A 26,047-nucleotide genomic window follows, 5' to 3' on the forward strand; every position below is an offset into this window, starting at 1 on the left:
AAGTTCTTTTTTTAATTTGAACCTTTTTAAAAGTCATTTTTGTATGTGTTTACAAGATATGCAAAACGTGGACATTCTTTGGCTAAAAAGTGTCGAAATAAGTTTAAAGATGAGAACAGAGTAATATCAGCTGCCTTGTCCTCATAAACACTTTCTGCTTCGCTAACGAGATCACTGAAATCATGTAAGCAAGTAATTTTTGGAGAGCCGAAATTCAGTGGAAATGAGTTTTTTGTTATTAAGTTAATTTTTATGGTAAGAAATTAGTTTATAATTTTGGACAAATCATCTGATCTCTTTTCATAATAATCTAGCGTTAACACAAATTACCACTATAAAATCTGAAGCAGTAAACTTTGTGAAAGCCAAATTTTGTATCAGTCTGAAATCTTTTGGCCATTAATGTACAGTCCTAGATATTTTTAGAAAAACTGTAAAAGGAAAAAATGAGGAAAGGAAAAACTTCTAAAGAAAAGCATTGCTGACTTCTAAAATCAGGATATCTAGCAGGAGTACTCCAGAAAATTTCCCTGCATTTATTTGGACTAAAACAAATGTTCTCTGATAGTCTTATCATATGGCTAAAATTATTTCCTTTGTTTTGACTAATATCCTTCCCAAACCAGTGTCCCATTAGCGTACAATGAAACTGATGTTCCAAGCCATTTTTCTAGGCTTAAGTTCCTAAGGGTCAGTGGCTACTGCATTGAAGCTGTAGAAAGTAAAAAAGATCAAAGCTTGAGAGTCAGAAACCAGCAAAATCAACCCCTTTTGTGGTCTTGCATACATTACTGTGCCACATTTTACCAACAGGGAACTCTGTTAGTAATTTATAATGAACTCCTGGCATGTAAGACTAAAAAAGTGCATGTAATGAGTTTTAGTATGAAATAGATCTTTCCCTTTTACATTATATGCATTTTCTTTCTGATCAGTTTTACCTTTACAAATAAGAAAACAAAAGCAAAGTTCCATAGAGAAAAGAAATCTTTCTGTTATCCAGTCATCAGGAAAATGTTGAGTATCTAGATTTGACAAAATACCTACTTCAAGTAAGAGACTTGTGGCTCTGTGGCGCAATGGATAGCGCATTGGACTTCTAGGGAACTGATGTGATTCAAAGGTTGTGGGTTCGAGTCCCATCAGAGTCATATTTTAAAGTTTGTGTGACATTCATACTTTGTCTCAGTTGTTGTAAATATGAAAAAGGAAAAAAAATGTATCAGATCTGCGCTTCATATTAACATTTAGAGAAAATTAGAAGCCGTATTTAGGTTTGAACTTGTCAAAGAACGTAGAAGGAGCAGAAACAAAAGGCTCATTGACACAAACAATAGCATATAGGGCACAATAAATTATTGCATATTGTTTGTCTAGTGATTGGTGTTCTGTTTCCTGTTTTCAGTAGTCCCAAGTTCTTTTTTTAATTTGAACCTTTTTAAAAGTCATTTTTGTATGTGTTTACAAGATATGCAAAACGTGGACATTCTTTGGCTAAAAAGTGTCGAAATAAGTTTAAAGATGAGAACAGAGTAATATCAGCTGCCTTGTCCTCATAAACACTTTCTGCTTCGCTAACGAGATCACTGAAATCATGTAAGCAAGTAATTTTTGGAGAGCCGAAATTCAGTGGAAATGAGTTTTTTGTTATTAAGTTAATTTTTATGGTAAGAAATTAGTTTATAATTTTGGACAAATCATCTGATCTCTTTTCATAATAATCTAGCGTTAACACAAATTACCACTATAAAATCTGAAGCAGTAAACTTTGTGAAAGCCAAATTTTGTATCAGTCTGAAATCTTTTGGCCATTAATGTACAGTCCTAGATATTTTTAGAAAAACTGTAAAAGGAAAAAATGAGGAAAGGAAAAACTTCTAAAGAAAAGCATTGCTGACTTCTAAAATCAGGATATCTAGCAGGAGTACTCCAGAAAATTTCCCTGCATTTATTTGGACTAAAACAAATGTTCTCTGATAGTCTTATCATATGGCTAAAATTATTTCCTTTGTTTTGACTAATATCCTTCCCAAACCAGTGTCCCATTAGCGTACAATGAAACTGATGTTCCAAGCCATTTTTCTAGGCTTAAGTTCCTAAGGGTCAGTGGCTACTGCATTGAAGCTGTAGAAAGTAAAAAAGATCAAAGCTTGAGAGTCAGAAACCAGCAAAATCAACCCCTTTTGTGGTCTTGCATACATTACTGTGCCACATTTTACCAACAGGGAACTCTGTTAGTAATTTATAATGAACTCCTGGCATGTAAGACTAAAAAAGTGCATGTAATGAGTTTTAGTATGAAATAGATCTTTCCCTTTTACATTATATGCATTTTCTTTCTGATCAGTTTTACCTTTACAAATAAGAAAACAAAAGCAAAGTTCCATAGAGAAAAGAAATCTTTCTGTTATCCAGTCATCAGGAAAATGTTGAGTATCTAGATTTGACAAAACACCTACTTCAAGTAAGAGACTTGTGGCTCTGTGGCGCAATGGATAGCGCATTGGACTTCTAGGGAACTGATGTGATTCAAAGGTTGTGGGTTCGAGTCCCACCAGAGTCATATTTTAAAGTTTGTGTGACATTCATACTTTGTCTCAGTTGTTGGAAATATGAAAAAGGAAAAAAAATGTATCAGATCTGCGCTTAATATTAACATTTAGAGAAAATTAGAAGCCGTATTTAGGTTTGAACTTGTCAAAGAACGTAGAAGGAGCAGAAACAAAAGGCTCATTGACACAAACAATAGCATATAGGGCACAATAAATTATTGCATATTGTTTGTCTAGTGATTGGTGTTCTGTTTCCTGTTTTCAGTAGTCCCAAGTTGTTTTTTTAATTTGAACCTTTTTAAAAGTCATTTTTGTATGTGTTTACAAGATATGCAAAACGTGGACATTCTTTGGCTAAAAAGTGTCGAAATAAGTTTAAAGATGAGAACAGAGTGATATCAGCTGCCTTGTCCTCATAAACACTTTCTGCTTCGCTAACGAGATCACTGAAATCATGTAAGCAGGTAATTTTTGGAGAGCCGAAATTCAGTGGAAATGAGTTTTTTGTTATTAAGTTAATTTTTATGGTAAGAAATTAGTTTATAATTTTGGACAAATCATCTGATCTCTTTTCATAATAATCTAGCGTTAACACAAATTACCACTATAAAATCTGAAGCAGTAAACTTTGTGAAAGCCAAATTTTGTATCAGTCTGAAATCTTTTGGCCATTAATGTACAGTCCTAGATATTTTTAGAAAAACTGTAAAAGGAAAAAATGAGGAAAGGAAAAACTTCTAAAGAAAAGCATTGCTGACTTCTAAAATCAGGATATCTAGCAGGAGTACTCCAGAAAATTTCCCTGCATTTATTTGGACTAAAACAAATGTTCTCTGATAGTCTTATCATATGGCTAAAATTATTTCCTTTGTTTTGACTAATATCCTTCCCAAACCAGTGTCCCATTAGCGTACAATGAAACTGATGTTCCAAGCCATTTTTCTAGGCTTAAGTTCCTAAGGGTCAGTGGCTACTGCATTGAAGCTGTAGAAAGTAAAAAAGATCAAAGCTTGAGAGTCAGAAACCAGCAAAATCAACCCCTTTTGTGGTCTTGCATACATTACTGTGCCACATTTTACCAACAGGGAACTCTGTTAGTAATTTATAATGAACTCCTGGCATGTAAGACTAAAAAAGTGCATGTAATGAGTTTTAGTATGAAATAGATCTTTCCCTTTTACATTATATGCATTTTCTTTCTGATCAGTTTTACCTTTACAAATAAGAAAACAAAAGCAAAGTTCCATAGAGAAAAGAAATCTTTCTGTTATCCAGTCATCAGGAAAATGTTGAGTATCTAGATTTGACAAAACACCTACTTCAAGTAAGAGACTTGTGGCTCTGTGGCGCAATGGATAGCGCATTGGACTTCTAGGGAACTGATGTGATTCAAAGGTTGTGGGTTCGAGTCCCACCAGAGTCATATTTTAAAGTTTGTGTGACATTCATACTTTGTCTCAGTTGTTGGAAATATGAAAAAGGAAAAAAAATGTATCAGATCTGCGCTTAATATTAACATTTAGAGAAAATTAGAAGCCGTATTTAGGTTTGAACTTGTCAAAGAACGTAGAAGGAGCAGAAACAAAAGGCTCATTGACACAAACAATAGCATATAGGGCACAATAAATTATTGCATATTGTTTGTCTAGTGATTGGTGTTCTGTTTCCTGTTTTCAGTAGTCCCAAGTTGTTTTTTTAATTTGAACCTTTTTAAAAGTCATTTTTGTATGTGTTTACAAGATATGCAAAACGTGGACATTCTTTGGCTAAAAAGTGTCGAAATAAGTTTAAAGATGAGAACAGAGTGATATCAGCTGCCTTGTCCTCATAAACACTTTCTGCTTCGCTAACGAGATCACTGAAATCATGTAAGCAGGTAATTTTTGGAGAGCCGAAATTCAGTGGAAATGAGTTTTTTGTTATTAAGTTAATTTTTATGGTAAGAAATTAGTTTATAATTTTGGACAAATCATCTGATCTCTTTTCATAATAATCTAGCGTTAACACAAATTACCACTATAAAATCTGAAGCAGTAAACTTTGTGAAAGCCAAATTTTGTATCAGTCTGAAATCTTTTGGCCATTAATGTACAGTCCTAGATATTTTTAGAAAAACTGTAAAAGGAAAAAATGAGGAAAGGAAAAACTTCTAAAGAAAAGCATTGCTGACTTCTAAAATCAGGATATCTAGCAGGAGTACTCCAGAAAATTTCCCTGCATTTATTTGGACTAAAACAAATGTTCTCTGATAGTCTTATCATATGGCTAAAATTATTTCCTTTGTTTTGACTAATATCCTTCCCAAACCAGTGTCCCATTAGCGTACAATGAAACTGATGTTCCAAGCCATTTTTCTAGGCTTAAGTTCCTAAGGGTCAGTGGCTACTGCATTGAAGCTGTAGAAAGTAAAAAAGATCAAAGCTTGAGAGTCAGAAACCAGCAAAATCAACCCCTTTTGTGGTCTTGCATACATTACTGTGCCACATTTTACCAACAGGGAACTCTGTTAGTAATTTATAATGAACTCCTGGCATGTAAGACTAAAAAAGTGCATGTAATGAGTTTTAGTATGAAATAGATCTTTCCCTTTTACATTATATGCATTTTCTTTCTGATCAGTTTTACCTTTACAAATAAGAAAACAAAAGCAAAGTTCCATAGAGAAAAGAAATCTTTCTGTTATCCAGTCATCAGGAAAATGTTGAGTATCTAGATTTGACAAAACACCTACTTCAAGTAAGAGACTTGTGGCTCTGTGGCGCAATGGATAGCGCAATGGACTTCTAGGGAACTGATGTGATTCAAAGGTTGTGGGTTCGAGTCCCACCAGAGTCGTATTTTAAAGTTTGTGTGACATTCATACTTTGTCTTAGTTGTTGGAAATATGAAAAAGGAAAAAAAATGTATCAGATCTGCGCTTCATATTAACATTTAGAGAAAATTAGAAGCCGTATTTAGGTTTGAACTTGTCAAAGAACGTAGAAGGAGCAGATACTTTATAAAGGCTCATTGACACAAACAATAGCATATAGGGCACAATAAATTATTGCATATTGTTTGTCTAGTGATTGGTGTTCTGTTTCCTGTTTTCAGTAGTCCCAAGTTGTTTTTTTAATTTGAACCTTTTTAAAAGTCATTTTTGTATGTGTTTACAAGATATGCAAAACGTGGACATTCTTTGGCTAAAAAGTGTCGAAATAAGTTTAAAGATGAGAACAGAGTGATATCAGCTGCCTTGTCCTCATAAACACTTTCTGCTTCGCTAACGAGATCACTGAAATCATGTAAGCAGGTAATTTTTGGAGAGCCGAAATTCAGTGGAAATGAGTTTTTTGTTATTAAGTTAATTTTTATGGTAAGAAATTAGTTTATAATTTTGGACAAATCATCTGAACTCTTTTCATAATAATCTAGCGTTAACACAAATTACCACTATAAAATCTGAAGCAGTAAACTTTGTGAAAGCCAAATTTTGTATCAGTCTGAAATCTTTTGGCCATTAATGTACAGTCCTAGATATTTTTAGAAAAACTGTAAAAGGAAAAAATGAGGAAAGGAAAAACTTCTAAAGAAAAGCATTGCTGACTTCTAAAATCAGGATATCTAGCAGGAGTACTCCAGAAAATTTCCCTGCATTTATTTGGACTAAAACAAATGTTCTCTGATAGTCTTATCATATGGCTAAAATTATTTCCTTTGTTTTGACTAATATCCTTCCCAAACCAGTGTCCCATTAGCGTACAATGAAACTGATGTTCCAAGCCATTTTTCTAGGCTTAAGTTCCTAAGGGTCAGTGGCTACTGCATTGAAGCTGTAGAAAGTAAAAAAGATCAAAGCTTGAGAGTCAGAAACCAGCAAAATCAACCCCTTTTGTGGTCTTGCATACATTACTGTGCCACATTTTACCAACAGGGAACTCTGTTAGTAATTTATAATGAACTCCTGGCATGTAAGACTAAAAAAGTGCATGTAATGAGTTTTAGTATGAAATAGATCTTTCCCTTTTACATTATATGCATTTTCTTTCTGATCAGTTTTACCTTTACAAATAAGAAAACAAAAGCAAAGTTCCATAGAGAAAAGAAATCTTTCTGTTATCCAGTCATCAGGAAAATGTTGAGTATCTAGATTTGACAAAACACCTACTTCAAGTAAGAGACTTGTGGCTCTGTGGCGCAATGGATAGCGCATTGGACTTCTAGGGAACTGATGTGATTCAAAGGTTGTGGGTTCGAGTCCCACCAGAGTCGTATTTTAAAGTTTGTGTGACATTCATACTTTGTCTTAGTTGTTGGAAATATGAAAAAGGAAAAAAAATATTAACATTTAGAGAAAATTAGAAGCCGTATTTAGGTTTGAACTTGTCAAAGAACGTAGAAGGAGCAGATACTTTATAAAGGCTCATTGACACAAACAATAGCATATAGGGCACAATAAATTATTGCATATTGTTTGTCTAGTGATTGGTGTTCTGTTTCCTGTTTTCAGTAGTCCCAAGTTGTTTTTTTAATTTGAACCTTTTTAAAAGTCATTTTTGTATGTGTTTACAAGATATGCAAAACGTGGACATTCTTTGGCTAAAAAGTGTCGAAATAAGTTTAAAGATGAGAACAGAGTGATATCAGCTGCCTTGTCCTCATAAACACTTTCTGCTTCGCTAACGAGATCACTGAAATCATGTAAGCAGGTAATTTTTGGAGAGCCGAAATTCAGTGGAAATGAGTTTTTTGTTATTAAGTTAATTTTTATGGTAAGAAATTAGTTTATAATTTTGGACAAATCATCTGAACTCTTTTCATAATAATCTAGCGTTAACACAAATTACCACTATAAAATCTGAAGCAGTAAACTTTGTGAAAGCCAAATTTTGTATCAGTCTGAAATCTTTTGGCCATTAATGTACAGTCCTAGATATTTTTAGAAAAACTGTAAAAGGAAAAAATGAGGAAAGGAAAAACTTCTAAAGAAAAGCATTGCTGACTTCTAAAATCAGGATATCTAGCAGGAGTACTCCAGAAAATTTCCCTGCATTTATTTGGACTAAAACAAATGTTCTCTGATAGTCTTATCATATGGCTAAAATTATTTCCTTTGTTTTGACTAATATCCTTCCCAAACCAGTGTCCCATTAGCGTACATTGAAACTGATGTTCCAAGCCATTTTTCTAGGCTTAAGTTCCTAAGGGTCAGTGGCTACTGCATTGAAGCTGTAGAAAGTAAAAAAGATCAAAGCTTGAGAGTCAGAAACCAGCAAAATCAACCCCTTTTGTGGTCTTGCATACATTACTGTGCCACATTTTACCAACAGGGAACTCTGTTAGTAATTTATAATGAACTCCTGGCATGTAAGACTAAAAAAGTGCATGTAATGAGTTTTAGTATGAAATAGATCTTTCCCTTTTACATTATATGCATTTTCTTTCTGATCAGTTTTACCTTTACAAATAAGAAAACAAAAGCAAAGTTCCATAGAGAAAAGAAATCTTTCTGTTATCCAGTCATCAGGAAAATGTTGAGTATCTAGATTTGACAAAACACCTACTTCAAGTAAGAGACTTGTGGCTCTGTGGCGCAATGGATAGCGCATTGGACTTCTAGGGAACTGATGTGATTCAAAGGTTGTGGGTTCGAGTCCCACCAGAGTCATATTTTAAAGTTTGTGTGACATTCATACTTTGTCTCAGTTGTTGGAAATAAGAAAAAGGAAAAAAAATGTATCAGATCTGCGCTTAATATTAACATTTAGAGAAAATTAGAAGCCGTATTTAGGTTTGAACTTGTCAAAGAACGTAGAAGAAGCAGATACTAAAGGCTCATTGACACAAACAATAGCATATAGGGCACAATAAATTATTGCATATTGTTTGTCTAGTGATTGGTGTTCTGTTTCCTGTTTTCAGTAGTCCCAAGTTGTTTTTTTAATTTGAACCTTTTTAAAAGTCATTTTTGTATGTGTTTACAAGATATGCAAAACGTGGACATTCTTTGGCTAAAAAGTGTCGAAATAAGTTTAAAGATGAGAACAGAGTGATATCAGCTGCCTTGTCCTCATAAACACTTTCTGCTTCGCTAACGAGATCACTGAAATCATGTAAGCAGGTAATTTTTGGAGAGCCGAAATTCAGTGGAAATGAGTTTTTTGTTATTAAGTTAATTTTTATGGTAAGAAATTAGTTTATAATTTTGGACAAATCATCTGATCTCTTTTCATAATAATCTAGCGTTAACACAAATTACCACTATAAAATCTGAAGCAGTAAACTTTGTGAAAGCCAAATTTTGTATCAGTCTGAAATCTTTTGGCCATTAATGTACAGTCCTAGATATTTTTAGAAAAACTGTAAAAGGAAAAAATGAGGAAAGGAAAAACTTCTAAAGAAAAGCATTGCTGACTTCTAAAATCAGGATATCTAGCAGGAGTACTCCAGAAAATTTCCCTGCATTTATTTGGACTAAAACAAATGTTCTCTGATAGTCTTATCATATGGCTAAAATTATTTCCTTTGTTTTGACTAATATCCTTCCCAAACCAGTGTCCCATTAGCGTACAATGAAACTGATGTTCCAAGCCATTTTTCTAGGCTTAAGTTCCTAAGGGTCAGTGGCTACTGCATTGAAGCTGTAGAAAGTAAAAAAGATCAAAGCTTGAGAGTCAGAAACCAGCAAAATCAACCCCTTTTGTGGTCTTGCATACATTACTGTGCCACATTTTACCAACAGGGAACTCTGTTAGTAATTTATAATGAACTCCTGGCATGTAAGACTAAAAAAGTGCATGTAATGAGTTTTAGTATGAAATAGATCTTTCCCTTTTACATTATATGCATTTTCTTTCTGATCAGTTTTACCTTTACAAATAAGAAAACAAAAGCAAAGTTCCATAGAGAAAAGAAATCTTTCTGTTATCCAGTCATCAGGAAAATGTTGAGTATCTAGATTTGACAAAACACCTACTTCAAGTAAGAGACTTGTGGCTCTGTGGCACAATGGATAGCGCATTGGACTTCTAGGGAACTGATGTGATTCAAATGTTGTGGGTTCGAGTCCCACCAGAGTCATATTTTAAAGTTTGTGTGACATTCATACTTTGTCTTAGTTGTTGGAAATATGAAAAAGGAAAAAAAATGTATCAGATCTGCGCTTCATATTAACATTTAGAGAAAATTAGAAGCCGTATTTAGGTTTGAACTTGTCAAAGAACGTAGAAGGAGCAGATACTTTATAAAGGCTCATTGACACAAACAATAGCATATAGGGCACAATAAATTATTGCATATTGTTTGTCTAGTGATTGGTGTTCTGTTTCCTGTTTTCAGTAGTCCCAAGTTGTTTTTTTAATTTGAACCTTTTTAAAAGTCATTTTTGTATGTGTTTACAAGATATGCAAAACGTGGACATTCTTTGGCTAAAAAGTGTCGAAATAAGTTTAAAGATGAGAACAGAGTGATATCAGCTGCCTTGTCCTCATAAACACTTTCTGCTTCGCTAACGAGATCACTGAAATCATGTAAGCAGGTAATTTTTGGAGAGCCGAAATTCAGTGGAAATGAGTTTTTTGTTATTAAGTTAATTTTTATGGTAAGAAATTAGTTTATAATTTTGGACAAATCATCTGAACTCTTTTCATAATAATCTAGCGTTAACACAAATTACCACTATAAAATCTGAAGCAGTAAACTTTGTGAAAGCCAAATTTTGTATCAGTCTGAAATCTTTTGGCCATTAATGTACAGTCCTAGATATTTTTAGAAAAACTGTAAAAGGAAAAAATGAGGAAAGGAAAAACTTCTAAAGAAAAGCATTGCTGACTTCTAAAATCAGGATATCTAGCAGGAGTACTCCAGAAAATTTCCCTGCATTTATTTGGACTAAAACAAATGTTCTCTGATAGTCTTATCATATGGCTAAAATTATTTCCTTTGTTTTGACTAATATCCTTCCCAAACCAGTGTCCCATTAGCGTACAATGAAACTGATGTTCCAAGCCATTTTTCTAGGCTTAAGTTCCTAAGGGTCAGTGGCTACTGCATTGAAGCTGTAGAAAGTAAAAAAGATCAAAGCTTGAGAGTCAGAAACCAGCAAAATCAACCCCTTTTGTGGTCTTGCATACATTACTGTGCCACATTTTACCAACAGGGAACTCTGTTAGTAATTTATAATGAACTCCTGGCATGTAAGACTAAAAAAGTGCATGTAATGAGTTTTAGTATGAAATAGATCTTTCCCTTTTACATTATATGCATTTTCTTTCTGATCAGTTTTACCTTTACAAATAAGAAAACAAAAGCAAAGTTCCATAGAGAAAAGAAATCTTTCTGTTATCCAGTCATCAGGAAAATGTTGAGTATCTAGATTTGACAAAACACCTACTTCAAGTAAGAGACTTGTGGCTCTGTGGCGCAATGGATAGCGCATTGGACTTCTAGGGAACTGATGTGATTCAAAGGTTGTGGGTTCGAGTCCCACCAGAGTCATATTTTAAAGTTTGTGTGACATTCATACTTTGTCTCAGTTGTTGGAAATATGAAAAAGGAAAAAAAATGTATCAGATCTGCGCTTAATATTAACATTTAGAGAAAATTAGAAGCCGTATTTAGGTTTGAACTTGTCAAAGAACGTAGAAGAAGCAGATACTAAAGGCTCATTGACACAAACAATAGCATATAGGGCACAATAAATTATTGCATATTGTTTGTCTAGTGATTGGTGTTCTGTTTCCTGTTTTCAGTAGTCCCAAGTTGTTTTTTTAATTTGAACCTTTTTAACAGTCATTTTTGTATGTGTTTACAAGATATGCAAAACGTGGACATTCTTTGGCTAAAAAGTGTCGAAATAAGTTTAAAGATGAGAACAGAGTGATATCAGCTGCCTTGTCCTCATAAACACTTTCTGCTTCGCTAACGAGATCACTGAAATCATGTAAGCAGGTAATTTTTGGAGAGCCGAAATTCAGTGGAAATGAGTTTTTTGTTATTAAGTTAATTTTTATGGTAAGAAATTAGTTTATAATTTTGGACAAATCATCTGATCTCTTTTCATAATAATCTAGCGTTAACACAAATTACCACTATAAAATCTGAAGCAGTAAACTTTGTGAAAGCCAAATTTTGTATCAGTCTGAAATCTTTTGGCCATTAATGTACAGTCCTAGATATTTTTAGAAAAACTGTAAAAGGAAAAAATGAGGAAAGGAAAAACTTCTAAAGAAAAGCATTGCTGACTTCTAAAATCAGGATATCTAGCAGGAGTACTCCAGAAAATTTCCCTGCATTTATTTGGACTAAAACAAATGTTCTCTGATAGTCTTATCATATGGCTAAAATTATTTCCTTTGTTTTGACTAATATCCTTCCCAAACCAGTGTCCCATTAGCGTACAATGAAACTGATGTTCCAAGCCATTTTTCTAGGCTTAAGTTCCTAAGGGTCAGTGGCTACTGCATTGAAGCTGTAGAAAGTAAAAAAGATCAAAGCTTGAGAGTCAGAAACCAGCAAAATCAACCCCTTTTGTGGTCTTGCATACATTACTGTGCCACATTTTACCAACAGGGAACTCTGTTAGTAATTTATAATGAACTCCTGGCATGTAAGACTAAAAAAGTGCATGTAATGAGTTTTAGTATGAAATAGATCTTTCCCTTTTACATTATATGCATTTTCTTTCTGATCAGTTTTACCTTTACAAATAAGAAAACAAAAGCAAAGTTCCATAGAGAAAAGAAATCTTTCTGTTATCCAGTCATCAGGAAAATGTTGAGTATCTAGATTTGACAAAACACCTACTTCAAGTAAGAGACTTGTGGCTCTGTGGCGCAATGGATAGCGCATTGGACTTCTAGGGAACTGATGTGATTCAAAGGTTGTGGGTTCGAGTCCCACCAGAGTCGTATTTTAAAGTTTGTGTGACATTCATACTTTGTCTTAGTTGTTGGAAATATGAAAAAGGAAAAAAAATGTATCAGATCTGCGCTTCATATTAACATTTAGAGAAAATTAGAAGCCGTATTTAGGTTTGAACTTGTCAAAGAACGTAGAAGGAGCAGATACTTTATAAAGGCTCATTGACACAAACAATAGCATATAGGGCACAATAAATTATTGCATATTGTTTGTCTAGTGATTGGTGTTCTGTTTCCTGTTTTCAGTAGTCCCAAGTTGTTTTTTTAATTTGAACCTTTTTAAAAGTCATTTTTGTATGTGTTTACAAGATATGCAAAACGTGGACATTCTTTGGCTAAAAAGTGTCGAAATAAGTTTAAAGATGAGAACAGAGTGATATCAGCTGCCTTGTCCTCATAAACACTTTCTGCTTCGCTAACGAGATCACTGAAATCATGTAAGCAGGTAATTTTTGGAGAGCCGAAATTCAGTGGAAATGAGTTTTTTGTTATTAAGTTAATTTTTATGGTAAGAAATTAGTTTATAATTTTGGACAAATCATCTGAACTCTTTTCATAATAATCTAGCGTTAACACAAATTACCACTATAAAATCTGAAGCAGTAAACTTTGTGAAAGCCAAATTTTGTATCAGTCTGAAATCTTTTGGCCATTAATGTACAGTCCTAGATATTTTTAGAAAAACTGTAAAAGGAAAAAATGAGGAAAGGAAAAACTTCTAAAGAAAAGCATTGCTGACTTCTAAAATCAGGATATCTAGCAGGAGTACTCCAGAAAATTTCCCTGCATTTATTTGGACTAAAACAAATGTTCTCTGATAGTCTTATCATATGGCTAAAATTATTTCCTTTGTTTTGACTAATATCCTTCCCAAACCAGTGTCCCATTAGCGTACAATGAAACTGATGTTCCAAGCCATTTTTCTAGGCTTAAGTTCCTAAGGGTCAGTGGCTACTGCATTGAAGCTGTAGAAAGTAAAAAAGATCAAAGCTTGAGAGTCAGAAACCAGCAAAATCAACCCCTTTTGTGGTCTTGCATACATTACTGTGCCACATTTTACCAACAGGGAACTCTGTTAGTAATTTATAATGAACTCCTGGCATGTAAGACTAAAAAAGTGCATGTAATGAGTTTTAGTATGAAATAGATCTTTCCCTTTTACATTATATGCATTTTCTTTCTGATCAGTTTTACCTTTACAAATAAGAAAACAAAAGCAAAGTTCCATAGAGAAAAGAAATCTTTCTGTTATCCAGTCATCAGGAAAATGTTGAGTATCTAGATTTGACAAAACACCTACTTCAAGTAAGAGACTTGTGGCTCTGTGGCGCAATGGATAGCGCATTGGACTTCTAGGGAACTGATGTGATTCAAAGGTTGTGGGTTCGAGTCCCACCAGAGTCATATTTTAAAGTTTGTGTGACATTCATACTTTGTCTCAGTTGTTGGAAATATGAAAAAGGAAAAAAAATGTATCAGATCTGCGCTTAATATTAACATTTAGAGAAAATTAGAAGCCATATTTAGGTTTGAACTTGTCAAAGAACGTAGAAGAAGCAGATACTAAAGGCTCATTGACACAAACAATAGCATATAGGGCACAATAAATTATTGCATATTGTTTGTCTAGTGATTGGTGTTCTGTTTCCTGTTTTCAGTAGTCCCAAGTTGTTTTTTTAATTTGAACCTTTTTAAAAGTCATTTTTGTATGTGTTTACAAGATATGCAAAACGTGGACATTCTTTGGCTAAAAAGTGTCGAAATAAGTTTAAAGATGAGAACAGAGTGATATCAGCTGCCTTGTCCTCATAAACACTTTCTGCTTCGCTAACGAGATCACTGAAATCATGTAAGCAGGTAATTTTTGGAGAGCCGAAATTCAGTGGAAATGAGTTTTTTGTTATTAAGTTAATTTTTATGGTAAGAAATTAGTTTATAATTTTGGACAAATCATCTGATCTCTTTTCATAATAATCTAGCGTTAACACAAATTACCACTATAAAATCTGAAGCAGTAAACTTTGTGAAAGGCAAATTTTGTATCAGTCTGAAATCTTTTGGCCATTAATGTACAGTCCTAGATATTTTTAGAAAAACTGTAAAAGGAAAAAATGAGGAAAGGAAAAACTTCTAAAGAAAAGCATTGCTGACTTCTAAAATCAGGATATCTAGCAGGAGTACTCCAGAAAATTTCCCTGCATTTATTTGGACTAAAACAAATGTTCTCTGATAGTCTTATCATATGGCTAAAATTATTTCCTTTGTTTTGACTAATATCCTTCCCAAACCAGTGTCCCATTAGCGTACAATGAAACTGATGTTCCAAGCCATTTTTCTAGGCTTAAGTTCCTAAGGGTCAGTGGCTACTGCATTGAAGCTGTAGAAAGTAAAAAAGATCAAAGCTTGAGAGTCAGAAACCAGCAAAATCAACCCCTTTTGTGGTCTTGCATACATTACTGTGCCACATTTTACCAACTGGGAACTCTGTTAGTAATTTATAATGAACTCCTGGCATGTAAGACTAAAAAAGTGCATGTAATGAGTTTTAGTATGAAATAGATCTTTCCCTTTTACATTATATGCATTTTCTTTCTGATCAGTTTTACCTTTACAAATAAGAAAACAAAAGCAAAGTTCCATAGAGAAAAGAAATCTTTCTGTTATCCAGTCATCAGGAAAATGTTGAGTATCTAGATTTGACAAAACACCTACTTCAAGTAAGAGACTTGTGGCTCTGTGGCGCAATGGATAGCGCATTGGACTTCTAGGGAACTGATGTGATTCAAAGGTTGTGGGTTCGAGTCCCACCAGAGTCATATTTTAAAGTTTGTGTGACATTCATACTTTGTCTCAGTTGTTGGAAATATGAAAAAGGAAAAAAAATGTATCAGATCTGCGCTTAATATTAACATTTAGAGAAAATTAGAAGCCATATTTAGGTTTGAACTTGTCAAAGAACGTAGAAGAAGCAGATACTAAAGGCTCATTGACACAAACAATAGCATATAGGGCACAATAAATTATTGCATATTGTTTGTCTAGTGATTGGTGTTCTGTTTCCTGTTTTCAGTAGTCCCAAGTTGTTTTTTTAATTTGAACCTTTTTAAAAGTCATTTTTGTATGTGTTTACAAGATATGCAAAACGTGGACATTCTTTGGCTAAAAAGTGTCGAAATAAGTTTAAAGATGAGAACAGAGTGATATCAGCTGCCTTGTCCTCATAAACACTTTCTGCTTCGCTAACGAGATCACTGAAATCATGTAAGCAGGTAATTTTTGGAGAGCCGAAATTCAGTGGAAATGAGTTTTTTGTTATTAAGTTAATTTTTATGGTAAGAAATTAGTTTATAATTTTGGACAAATCATCTGATCTCTTTTCATAATAATCTAGCGTTAACACAAATTACCACTATAAAATCTGAAGCAGTAAACTTTGTGAAAGGCAAATTTTGTATCAGTCTGAAATCTTTTGGCCATTAATGTACAGTCCTAGATATTTTTAGAAAAACTGTAAAAGGAAAAAATGAGGAAAGGAAAAACTTCTAAAGAAAAGCATTGCTGACTTCTAAAATCAGGATATCTAGCAGGAGTACTCCAGAAAATTTCCCTGCATTTATTTGGACTAAAACAAATGTTCTCTGATAGTCTTATCATATGGCTAAAATTATTTCCTTTGTTTTGACTAATATCCTTCCCAAACCAGTGTCCCATTAGCGTACAATGAAACTGATGTTCCAAGCCATTTTTCTAGGCTTAAGTTCCTAAGGGTCAGTGGCTACTGCATTGAAGCTGTAGAAAGTAAAAAAGATCAAAGCTTGAGAGTCAGAAACCAGCAAAATCAACCCCTTTTGTGGTCTTGCATACATTACTGTGCCACATTTTACCAACTGGGAACTCTGTTAGTAATTTATAATGAACTCCTGGCATGTAAGACTAAAAAAGTGCATGTAATGAGTTTTAGTATGAAATAGATCTTTCCCTTTTACATTATATGCATTTTCTTTCTGATCAGTTTTACCTTTACAAATAAGAAAACAAAAGCAAAGTTCCATAGAGAAAAGAAATCTTTCTGTTATCCAGTCATCAGGAAAATGTTGAGTATCTAGATTTGACAAAACACCTACTTCAAGTAAGAGACTTGTGGCTCTGTGGCGCAATGGATAGCGCATTGGACTTCTAGGGAACTGATGTGATTCAAAGGTTGTGGGTTCGAGTCCCACCAGAGTCATATTTTAAAGTTTGTGTGACATTCATACTTTGTCTCAGTTGTTGGAAATATGAAAAAGGAAAAAAAATGTATCAGATCTGCGCTTCATATTAACATTTAGAGAAAATTAGAAGCCGTATTTAGGTTTGAACTTGTCAAAGAACGTAGAAGGAGCAGAAACAAAAGGCTCATTGACACAAACAATAGCATATAGGGCACAATAAATTATTGCATATTGTTTGTCTAGTGATTGGTGTTCTGTTTCCTGTTTTCAGTAGTCCCAAGTTGTTTTTTTAATTTGAACCTTTTTAAAAGTCATTTTTGTATGTGTTTACAAGATATGCAAAACGTGGACATTCTTTGGCTAAAAAGTGTCGAAATAAGTTTAAAGATGAGAACAGAGTGATATCAGCTGCCTTGTCCTCATAAACACTTTCTGCTTCGCTAACGAGATCACTGAAATCATGTAAGCAGGTAATTTTTGGAGAGCCGAAATTCAGTGGAAATGAGTTTTTTGTTATTAAGTTAATTTTTATGGTAAGAAATTAGTTTATAATTTTGGACAAATCATCTGATCTCTTTTCATAATAATCTAGCGTTAACACAAATTACCACTATAAAATCTGAAGCAGTAAACTTTGTGAAAGCCAAATTTTGTATCAGTCTGAAATCTTTTGGCCATTAATGTACAGTCCTAGATATTTTTAGAAAAACTGTAAAAGGAAAAAATGAGGAAAGGAAAAACTTCTAAAGAAAAGCATTGCTGACTTCTAAAATCAGGATATCTAGCAGGAGTACTCCAGAAAATTTCCCTGCATTTATTTGGACTAAAACAAATGTTCTCTGATAGTCTTATCATATGGCTAAAATTATTTCCTTTGTTTTGACTAATATCCTTCCCAAACCAGTGTCCCATTAGCGTACAATGAAACTGATGTTCCAAGCCATTTTTCTAGGCTTAAGTTCCTAAGGGTCAGTGGCTACTGCATTGAAGCTGTAGAAAGTAAAAAAGATCAAAGCTTGAGAGTCAGAAACCAGCAAAATCAACCCCTTTTGTGGTCTTGCATACATTACTGTGCCACATTTTACCAACAGGGAACTCTGTTAGTAATTTATAATGAACTCCTGGCATGTAAGACTAAAAAAGTGCATGTAATGAGTTTTAGTATGAAATAGATCTTTCCCTTTTACATTATATGCATTTTCTTTCTGATCAGTTTTACCTTTACAAATAAGAAAACAAAAGCAAAGTTCCATAGAGAAAAGAAATCTTTCTGTTATCCAGTCATCAGGAAAATGTTGAGTATCTAGATTTGACAAAACACCTACTTCAAGTAAGAGACTTGTGGCTCTGTGGCGCAATGGATAGCGCATTGGACTTCTAGGGAACTGATGTGATTCAAAGGTTGTGGGTTCGAGTCCCACCAGAGTCGTATTTTAAAGTTTGTGTGACATTCATACTTTGTCTTAGTTGTTGGAAATATGAAAAAGGAAAAAAAATGTATCAGATCTGCGCTTCATATTAACATTTAGAGAAAATTAGAAGCCGTATTTAGGTTTGAACTTGTCAAAGAACGTAGAAGGAGCAGATACTTTATAAAGGCTCATTGACACAAACAATAGCATATAGGGCACAATAAATTATTGCATATTGTTTGTCTAGTGATTGGTGTTCTGTTTCCTGTTTTCAGTAGTCCCAAGTTGTTTTTTTAATTTGAACCTTTTTAAAAGTCATTTTTGTATGTGTTTACAAGATATGCAAAACGTGGACATTCTTTGGCTAAAAAGTGTCGAAATAAGTTTAAAGATGAGAACAGAGTGATATCAGCTGCCTTGTCCTCATAAACACTTTCTGCTTCGCTAACGAGATCACTGAAATCATGTAAGCAGGTAATTTTTGGAGAGCCGAAATTCAGTGGAAATGAGTTTTTTGTTATTAAGTTAATTTTTATGGTAAGAAATTAGTTTATAATTTTGGACAAATCATCTGAACTCTTTTCATAATAATCTAGCGTTAACACAAATTACCACTATAAAATCTGAAGCAGTAAACTTTGTGAAAGCCAAATTTTGTATCAGTCTGAAATCTTTTGGCCATTAATGTACAGTCCTAGATATTTTTAGAAAAACTGTAAAAGGAAAAAATGAGGAAAGGAAAAACTTCTAAAGAAAAGCATTGCTGACTTCTAAAATCAGGATATCTAGCAGGAGTACTCCAGAAAATTTCCCTGCATTTATTTGGACTAAAACAAATGTTCTCTGATAGTCTTATCATATGGCTAAAATTATTTCCTTTGTTTTGACTAATATCCTTCCCAAACCAGTGTCCCATTAGCGTACAATGAAACTGATGTTCCAAGCCATTTTTCTAGGCTTAAGTTCCTAAGGGTCAGTGGCTACTGCATTGAAGCTGTAGAAAGTAAAAAAGATCAAAGCTTGAGAGTCAGAAACCAGCAAAATCAACCCCTTTTGTGGTCTTGCATACATTACTGTGCCACATTTTACCAACAGGGAACTCTGTTAGTAATTTATAATGAACTCCTGGCATGTAAGACTAAAAAAGTGCATGTAATGAGTTTTAGTATGAAATAGATCTTTCCCTTTTACATTATATGCATTTTCTTTCTGATCAGTTTTACCTTTACAAATAAGAAAACAAAAGCAAAGTTCCATAGAGAAAAGAAATCTTTCTGTTATCCAGTCATCAGGAAAATGTTGAGTATCTAGATTTGACAAAACACCTACTTCAAGTAAGAGACTTGTGGCTCTGTGGCGCAATGGATAGCGCAATGGACTTCTAGGGAACTGATGTGATTCAAAGGTTGTGGGTTCGAGTCCCACCAGAGTCGTATTTTAAAGTTTGTGTGACATTCATACTTTGTCTTAGTTGTTGGAAATATGAAAAAGGAAAAAAAATGTATCAGATCTGCGCTTCATATTAACATTTAGAGAAAATTAGAAGCCGTATTTAGGTTTGAACTTGTCAAAGAACGTAGAAGGAGCAGATACTTTATAAAGGCTCATTGACACAAACAATAGCATATAGGGCACAATAAATTATTGCATATTGTTTGTCTAGTGATTGGTGTTCTGTTTCCTGTTTTCAGTAGTCCCAAGTTGTTTTTTTAATTTGAACCTTTTTAAAAGTCATTTTTGTATGTGTTTACAAGATATGCAAAACGTGGACATTCTTTGGCTAAAAAGTGTCGAAATAAGTTTAAAGATGAGAACAGAGTGATATCAGCTGCCTTGTCCTCATAAACACTTTCTGCTTCGCTAACGAGATCACTGAAATCATGTAAGCAGGTAATTTTTGGAGAGCCGAAATTCAGTGGAAATGAGTTTTTTGTTATTAAGTTAATTTTTATGGTAAGAAATTAGTTTATAATTTTGGACAAATCATCTGATCTCTTTTCATAATAATCTAGCGTTAACACAAATTACCACTATAAAATCTGAAGCAGTAAACTTTGTGAAAGGCAAATTTTGTATCAGTCTGAAATCTTTTGGCCATTAATGTACAGTCCTAGATATTTTTAGAAAAACTGTAAAAGGAAAAAATGAGGAAAGGAAAAACTTCTAAAGAAAAGCATTGCTGACTTCTAAAATCAGGATATCTAGCAGGAGTACTCCAGAAAATTTCCCTGCATTTATTTGGACTAAAACAAATGTTCTCTGATAGTCTTATCATATGGCTAAAATTATTTCCTTTGTTTTGACTAATATCCTTCCCAAACCAGTGTCCCATTAGCGTACAATGAAACTGATGTTCCAAGCCATTTTTCTAGGCTTAAGTTCCTAAGGGTCAGTGGCTACTGCATTGAAGCTGTAGAAAGTAAAAAAGATCAAAGCTTGAGAGTCAGAAACCAGCAAAATCAACCCCTTTTGTGGTCTTGCATACATTACTGTGCCACATTTTACCAACAGGGAACTCTGTTAGTAATTTATAATGAACTCCTGGCATGTAAGACTAAAAAAGTGCATGTAATGAGTTTTAGTATGAAATAGATCTTTCCCTTTTACATTATATGCATTTTCTTTCTGATCAGTTTTACCTTTACAAATAAGAAAACAAAAGCAAAGTTCCATAGAGAAAAGAAATCTTTCTGTTATCCAGTCATCAGGAAAATGTTGAGTATCTAGATTTGACAAAACACCTACTTCAAGTAAGAGACTTGTGGCTCTGTGGCGCAATGGATAGCGCATTGGACTTCTAGGGAACTGATGTGATTCAAAGGTTGTGGGTTCGAGTCCCACCAGAGTCATATTTTAAAGTTTGTGTGACATTCATACTTTGTCTCAGTTGTTGGAAATATGAAAAAGGAAAAAAAATGTATCAGATCTGCGCTTCATATTAACATTTAGAGAAAATTAGAAGCCGTATTTAGGTTTGAACTTGTCAAAGAACGTAGAAGGAGCAGAAACAAAAGGCTCATTGACACAAACAATAGCATATAGGGCACAATAAATTATTGCATATTGTTTGTCTAGTGATTGGTGTTCTGTTTCCTGTTTTCAGTAGTCCCAAGTTCTTTTTTTAATTTGAACCTTTTTAAAAGTCATTTTTGTATGTGTTTACAAGATATGCAAAACGTGGACATTCTTTGGCTAAAAAGTGTCGAAATAAGTTTAAAGATGAGAACAGAGTAATATCAGCTGCCTTGTCCTCATAAACACTTTCTGCTTCGCTAACGAGATCACTGAAATCATGTAAGCAAGTAATTTTTGGAGAGCCGAAATTCAGTGGAAATGAGTTTTTTGTTATTAAGTTAATTTTTGTGGTAAGAAATTAGTTTATAATTTTGGACAAATCATCTGATCTCTTTTCATAATAATCTAGCGTTAACACAAATTACCACTATAAAATCTGAAGCAGTAAACTTTGTGAAAGCCAAATTTTGTATCAGTCTGAAATCTTTTGGCCATTAATGTACAGTCCTAGATATTTTTAGAAAAACTGTAAAAGGAAAAAATGAGGAAAGGAAAAACTTCTAAAGAAAAGCATAGCTGACTTCTAAAATCAGGATATCTAGCAGGAGCACTCCAGAAAATTTCCCTGCATTCATTTGGACTAAAACAAATGTTCTCTGATAGTCTTATCATATGGCTAAAATTATTTCCTTTGTTTTGACTAATATCCTTCCCAAACCAGTGTCCCATTAGCGTACAACGAAACTGATGTTCCAAGCCATTTTTCTAGGCTTAAGTTCCTAAGGGTCAGTGGCTACTGCATTGAAGCTGTAGAAAGTAAAAAAGATCAAAGCTTGAGAGTCAGAAACCAGCAAAATCAACCCCTTTTGTGGTCTTGCATACATTACTGTGCCACATTTTACCAACAGGGAACTCTGTTAGTAATTTATAATGAACTCCTGGCATGTAAGACTAAAAAAGTGCATGTAATGAGTTTTAGTATGAAATAGATCTTTCCCTTTTACATTATATGCATTTTCTTTCTGATCAGTTTTACCTTTACAAATAAGAAAACAAAAGCAAAGTTCCATAGAGAAAAGAAATCTTTCTGTTATCCAGTCATCAGGAAAATGTTGAGTATCTAGATTTGACAAAACACCTACTTCAAGTAAGAGACTTGTGGCTCTGTGGCGCAATGGATAGCGCATTGGACTTCTAGGGAACTGATGTGATTCAAAGGTTGTGGGTTCGAGTCCCACCAGAGTCGTATTTTAAAGTTTGTGTGACATTCATACTTTGTCTTAGTTGTTGGAAATATGAAAAAGGAAAAAAAATGTATCAGATCTGCGCTTCATATTAACATTTAGAGAAAATTAGAAGCCGTATTTAGGTTTGAACTTGTCAAAGAACGTAGAAGGAGCAGATACTTTATAAAGGCTCATTGACACAAACAATAGCATATAGGGCACAATAAATTATTGCATATTGTTTGTCTAGTGATTGGTGTTCTGTTTCCTGTTTTCAGTAGTCCCAAGTTGTTTTTTTAATTTGAACCTTTTTAAAAGTCATTTTTGTATGTGTTTACAAGATATGCAAAACGTGGACATTCTTTGGCTAAAAAGTGTCGAAATAAGTTTAAAGATGAGAACAGAGTGATATCAGCTGCCTTGTCCTCATAAACACTTTCTGCTTCGCTAACGAGATCACTGAAATCATGTAAGCAGGTAATTTTTGGAGAGCCGAAATTCAGTGGAAATGAGTTTTTTGTTATTAAGTTAATTTTTATGGTAAGAAATTAGTTTATAATTTTGGACAAATCATCTGAACTCTTTTCATAATAATCTAGCGTTAACACAAATTACCACTATAAAATCTGAAGCAGTAAACTTTGTGAAAGCCAAATTTTGTATCAGTCTGAAATCTTTTGGCCATTAATGTACAGTCCTAGATATTTTTAGAAAAACTGTAAAAGGAAAAAATGAGGAAAGGAAAAACTTCTAAAGAAAAGCATTGCTGACTTCTAAAATCAGGATATCTAGCAGGAGTACTCCAGAAAATTTCCCTGCATTTATTTGGACTAAAACAAATGTTCTCTGATAGTCTTATCATATGGCTAAAATTATTTCCTTTGTTTTGACTAATATCCTTCCCAAACCAGTGTCCCATTAGCGTACAATGAAACTGATGTTCCAAGCCATTTTTCTAGGCTTAAGTTCCTAAGGGTCAGTGGCTACTGCATTGAAGCTGTAGAAAGTAAAAAAGATCAAAGCTTGAGAGTCAGAAACCAGCAAAATCAACCCCTTTTGTGGTCTTGCATACATTACTGTGCCACATTTTACCAACAGGGAACTCTGTTAGTAATTTATAATGAACTCCTGGCATGTAAGACTAAAAAAGTGCATGTAATGAGTTTTAGTATGAAATAGATCTTTCCCTTTTACATTATATGCATTTTCTTTCTGATCAGTTTTACCTTTACAAATAAGAAAACAAAAGCAAAGTTCCATAGAGAAAAGAAATCTTTCTGTTATCCAGTCATCAGGAAAATGTTGAGTATCTAGATTTGACAAAACACCTACTTCAAGTAAGAGACTTGTGGCTCTGTGGCGCAATGGATAGCGCATTGGACTTCTAGGGAACTGATGTGATTCAAAGGTTGTGGGTTCGAGTCCCACCAGAGTCATATTTTAAAGTTTGTGTGACATTCATACTTTGTCTCAGTTGTTGGAAATATGAAAAAGGAAAAAAAATGTATCAGATCTGCGCTTAATATTAACATTTAGAGAAAATTAGAAGCCATATTTAGGTTTGAACTTGTCAAAGAACGTAGAAGAAGCAGATACTAAAGGCTCATTGACACAAACAATAGCATATAGGGCACAATAAATTATTGCATATTGTTTGTCTAGTGATTGGTGTTCTGTTTCCTGTTTTCAGTAGTCCCAAGTTGTTTTTTTAATTTGAACCTTTTTAAAAGTCATTTTTGTATGTGTTTACAAGATATGCAAAACGTGGACATTCTTTGGCTAAAAAGTGTCGAAATAAGTTTAAAGATGAGAACAGAGTGATATCAGCTGCCTTGTCCTCATAAACACTTTCTGCTTCGCTAACGAGATCACTGAAATCATGTAAGCAGGTAATTTTTGGAGAGCCGAAATTCAGTGGAAATGAGTTTTTTGTTATTAAGTTAATTTTTATGGTAAGAAATTAGTTTATAATTTTGGACAAATCATCTGATCTCTTTTCATAATAATCTAGCGTTAACACAAATTACCACTATAAAATCTGAAGCAGTAAACTTTGTGAAAGGCAAATTTTGTATCAGTCTGAAATCTTTTGGCCATTAATGTACAGTCCTAGATATTTTTAGAAAAACTGTAAAAGGAAAAAATGAGGAAAGGAAAAACTTCTAAAGAAAAGCATTGCTGACTTCTAAAATCAGGATATCTAGCAGGAGTACTCCAGAAAATTTCCCTGCATTTATTTGGACTAAAACAAATGTTCTCTGATAGTCTTATCATATGGCTAAAATTATTTCCTTTGTTTTGACTAATATCCTTCCCAAACCAGTGTCCCATTAGCGTACAATGAAACTGATGTTCCAAGCCATTTTTCTAGGCTTAAGTTCCTAAGGGTCAGTGGCTACTGCATTGAAGCTGTAGAAAGTAAAAAAGATCAAAGCTTGAGAGTCAGAAACCAGCAAAATCAACCCCTTTTGTGGTCTTGCATACATTACTGTGCCACATTTTACCAACAGGGAACTCTGTTAGTAATTTATAATGAACTCCTGGCATGTAAGACTAAAAAAGTGCATGTAATGAGTTTTAGTATGAAATAGATCTTTCCCTTTTACATTATATGCATTTTCTTTCTGATCAGTTTTACCTTTACAAATAAGAAAACAAAAGCAAAGTTCCATAGAGAAAAGAAATCTTTCTGTTATCCAGTCATCAGGAAAATGTTGAGTATCTAGATTTGACAAAACACCTACTTCAAGTAAGAGACTTGTGGCTCTGTGGCGCAATGGATAGCGCATTGGACTTCTAGGGAACTGATGTGATTCAAAGGTTGTGGGTTCGAGTCCCACCAGAGTCATATTTTAAAGTTTGTGTGACATTCATACTTTGTCTCAGTTGTTGGAAATATGAAAAAGGAAAAAAAATGTATCAGATCTGCGCTTCATATTAACATTTAGAGAAAATTAGAAGCCGTATTTAGGTTTGAACTTGTCAAAGAACGTAGAAGGAGCAGAAACAAAAGGCTCATTGACACAAACAATAGCATATAGGGCACAATAAATTATTGCATATTGTTTGTCTAGTGATTGGTGTTCTGTTTCCTGTTTTCAGTAGTCCCAAGTTCTTTTTTTAATTTGAACCTTTTTAAAAGTCATTTTTGTATGTGTTTACAAGATATGCAAAACGTGGACATTCTTTGGCTAAAAAGTGTCGAAATAAGTTTAAAGATGAGAACAGAGTAATATCAGCTGCCTTGTCCTCATAAACACTTTCTGCTTCGCTAACGAGATCACTGAAATCATGTAAGCAAGTAATTTTTGGAGAGCCGAAATTCAGTGGAAATGAGTTTTTTGTTATTAAGTTAATTTTTGTGGTAAGAAATTAGTTTATAATTTTGGACAAATCATCTGATCTCTTTTCATAATAATCTAGCGTTAACACAAATTACCACTATAAAATCTGAAGCAGTAAACTTTGTGAAAGCCAAATTTTGTATCAGTCTGAAATCTTTTGGCCATTAATGTACAGTCCTAGATATTTTTAGAAAAACTGTAAAAGGAAAAAATGAGGAAAGGAAAAACTTCTAAAGAAAAGCATAGCTGACTTCTAAAATCAGGATATCTAGCAGGAGCACTCCAGAAAATTTCCCTGCATTCATTTGGACTAAAACAAATGTTCTCTGATAGTCTTATCATATGGCTAAAATTATTTCCTTTGTTTTGACTAATATCCTTCCCAAAC

The 26,047-nt window shown here is 33.7% G+C and overlaps 18 non-coding genes across 18 annotated transcripts; all 18 read left to right on the forward strand.

Annotated features, from left to right (window-relative positions):
- Window positions 1-1,065: 1,065 nt before the first annotated feature.
- TRNAR-UCU (transfer RNA arginine (anticodon UCU)) lies at window positions 1,066-1,151 on the forward strand. Its single transcript is given in 2 exon segments — window positions 1,066-1,102; window positions 1,116-1,151. It is a non-coding gene; the product is annotated as a tRNA-Arg (tRNA).
- A 1,326-nt stretch (window positions 1,152-2,477) lies between these two features.
- On the forward strand, window positions 2,478-2,563 carry TRNAR-UCU (transfer RNA arginine (anticodon UCU)). The gene is given in 2 exon segments: window positions 2,478-2,514; window positions 2,528-2,563. It is a non-coding gene; the product is annotated as a tRNA-Arg (tRNA).
- Window positions 2,564-3,889: 1,326 nt separating this feature from the next.
- On the forward strand, window positions 3,890-3,975 carry TRNAR-UCU (transfer RNA arginine (anticodon UCU)). Its single transcript is given in 2 exon segments — window positions 3,890-3,926; window positions 3,940-3,975. It is a non-coding gene; the product is annotated as a tRNA-Arg (tRNA).
- Window positions 3,976-5,301: 1,326 nt separating this feature from the next.
- Window positions 5,302-5,387, forward strand: TRNAR-UCU (transfer RNA arginine (anticodon UCU)). Its single transcript is given in 2 exon segments — window positions 5,302-5,338; window positions 5,352-5,387. It is a non-coding gene; the product is annotated as a tRNA-Arg (tRNA).
- A 1,330-nt stretch (window positions 5,388-6,717) lies between these two features.
- On the forward strand, window positions 6,718-6,803 carry TRNAR-UCU (transfer RNA arginine (anticodon UCU)). The gene is given in 2 exon segments: window positions 6,718-6,754; window positions 6,768-6,803. It is a non-coding gene; the product is annotated as a tRNA-Arg (tRNA).
- A 1,310-nt stretch (window positions 6,804-8,113) lies between these two features.
- On the forward strand, window positions 8,114-8,199 carry TRNAR-UCU (transfer RNA arginine (anticodon UCU)). The gene is given in 2 exon segments: window positions 8,114-8,150; window positions 8,164-8,199. It is a non-coding gene; the product is annotated as a tRNA-Arg (tRNA).
- Window positions 8,200-9,525: 1,326 nt separating this feature from the next.
- Window positions 9,526-9,611, forward strand: TRNAR-UCU (transfer RNA arginine (anticodon UCU)). The gene is given in 2 exon segments: window positions 9,526-9,562; window positions 9,576-9,611. It is a non-coding gene; the product is annotated as a tRNA-Arg (tRNA).
- Window positions 9,612-10,941: 1,330 nt separating this feature from the next.
- TRNAR-UCU (transfer RNA arginine (anticodon UCU)) lies at window positions 10,942-11,027 on the forward strand. The gene is given in 2 exon segments: window positions 10,942-10,978; window positions 10,992-11,027. It is a non-coding gene; the product is annotated as a tRNA-Arg (tRNA).
- A 1,326-nt stretch (window positions 11,028-12,353) lies between these two features.
- On the forward strand, window positions 12,354-12,439 carry TRNAR-UCU (transfer RNA arginine (anticodon UCU)). The gene is given in 2 exon segments: window positions 12,354-12,390; window positions 12,404-12,439. It is a non-coding gene; the product is annotated as a tRNA-Arg (tRNA).
- Window positions 12,440-13,769: 1,330 nt separating this feature from the next.
- Window positions 13,770-13,855, forward strand: TRNAR-UCU (transfer RNA arginine (anticodon UCU)). Its single transcript is given in 2 exon segments — window positions 13,770-13,806; window positions 13,820-13,855. It is a non-coding gene; the product is annotated as a tRNA-Arg (tRNA).
- A 1,326-nt stretch (window positions 13,856-15,181) lies between these two features.
- On the forward strand, window positions 15,182-15,267 carry TRNAR-UCU (transfer RNA arginine (anticodon UCU)). Its single transcript is given in 2 exon segments — window positions 15,182-15,218; window positions 15,232-15,267. It is a non-coding gene; the product is annotated as a tRNA-Arg (tRNA).
- Window positions 15,268-16,593: 1,326 nt separating this feature from the next.
- On the forward strand, window positions 16,594-16,679 carry TRNAR-UCU (transfer RNA arginine (anticodon UCU)). The gene is given in 2 exon segments: window positions 16,594-16,630; window positions 16,644-16,679. It is a non-coding gene; the product is annotated as a tRNA-Arg (tRNA).
- A 1,326-nt stretch (window positions 16,680-18,005) lies between these two features.
- TRNAR-UCU (transfer RNA arginine (anticodon UCU)) lies at window positions 18,006-18,091 on the forward strand. Its single transcript is given in 2 exon segments — window positions 18,006-18,042; window positions 18,056-18,091. It is a non-coding gene; the product is annotated as a tRNA-Arg (tRNA).
- A 1,330-nt stretch (window positions 18,092-19,421) lies between these two features.
- On the forward strand, window positions 19,422-19,507 carry TRNAR-UCU (transfer RNA arginine (anticodon UCU)). The gene is given in 2 exon segments: window positions 19,422-19,458; window positions 19,472-19,507. It is a non-coding gene; the product is annotated as a tRNA-Arg (tRNA).
- Window positions 19,508-20,837: 1,330 nt separating this feature from the next.
- Window positions 20,838-20,923, forward strand: TRNAR-UCU (transfer RNA arginine (anticodon UCU)). Its single transcript is given in 2 exon segments — window positions 20,838-20,874; window positions 20,888-20,923. It is a non-coding gene; the product is annotated as a tRNA-Arg (tRNA).
- A 1,326-nt stretch (window positions 20,924-22,249) lies between these two features.
- Window positions 22,250-22,335, forward strand: TRNAR-UCU (transfer RNA arginine (anticodon UCU)). The gene is given in 2 exon segments: window positions 22,250-22,286; window positions 22,300-22,335. It is a non-coding gene; the product is annotated as a tRNA-Arg (tRNA).
- A 1,330-nt stretch (window positions 22,336-23,665) lies between these two features.
- TRNAR-UCU (transfer RNA arginine (anticodon UCU)) lies at window positions 23,666-23,751 on the forward strand. Its single transcript is given in 2 exon segments — window positions 23,666-23,702; window positions 23,716-23,751. It is a non-coding gene; the product is annotated as a tRNA-Arg (tRNA).
- Window positions 23,752-25,077: 1,326 nt separating this feature from the next.
- On the forward strand, window positions 25,078-25,163 carry TRNAR-UCU (transfer RNA arginine (anticodon UCU)). Its single transcript is given in 2 exon segments — window positions 25,078-25,114; window positions 25,128-25,163. It is a non-coding gene; the product is annotated as a tRNA-Arg (tRNA).
- Window positions 25,164-26,047: the final 884 nt, after the last annotated feature.

Source organism: Ranitomeya variabilis, chromosome 1, assembly GCF_051348905.1.
Source record: "Ranitomeya variabilis isolate aRanVar5 chromosome 1, aRanVar5.hap1, whole genome shotgun sequence".
Classification (NCBI taxonomy): domain Eukaryota; kingdom Metazoa; phylum Chordata; class Amphibia; order Anura; family Dendrobatidae; genus Ranitomeya; species Ranitomeya variabilis.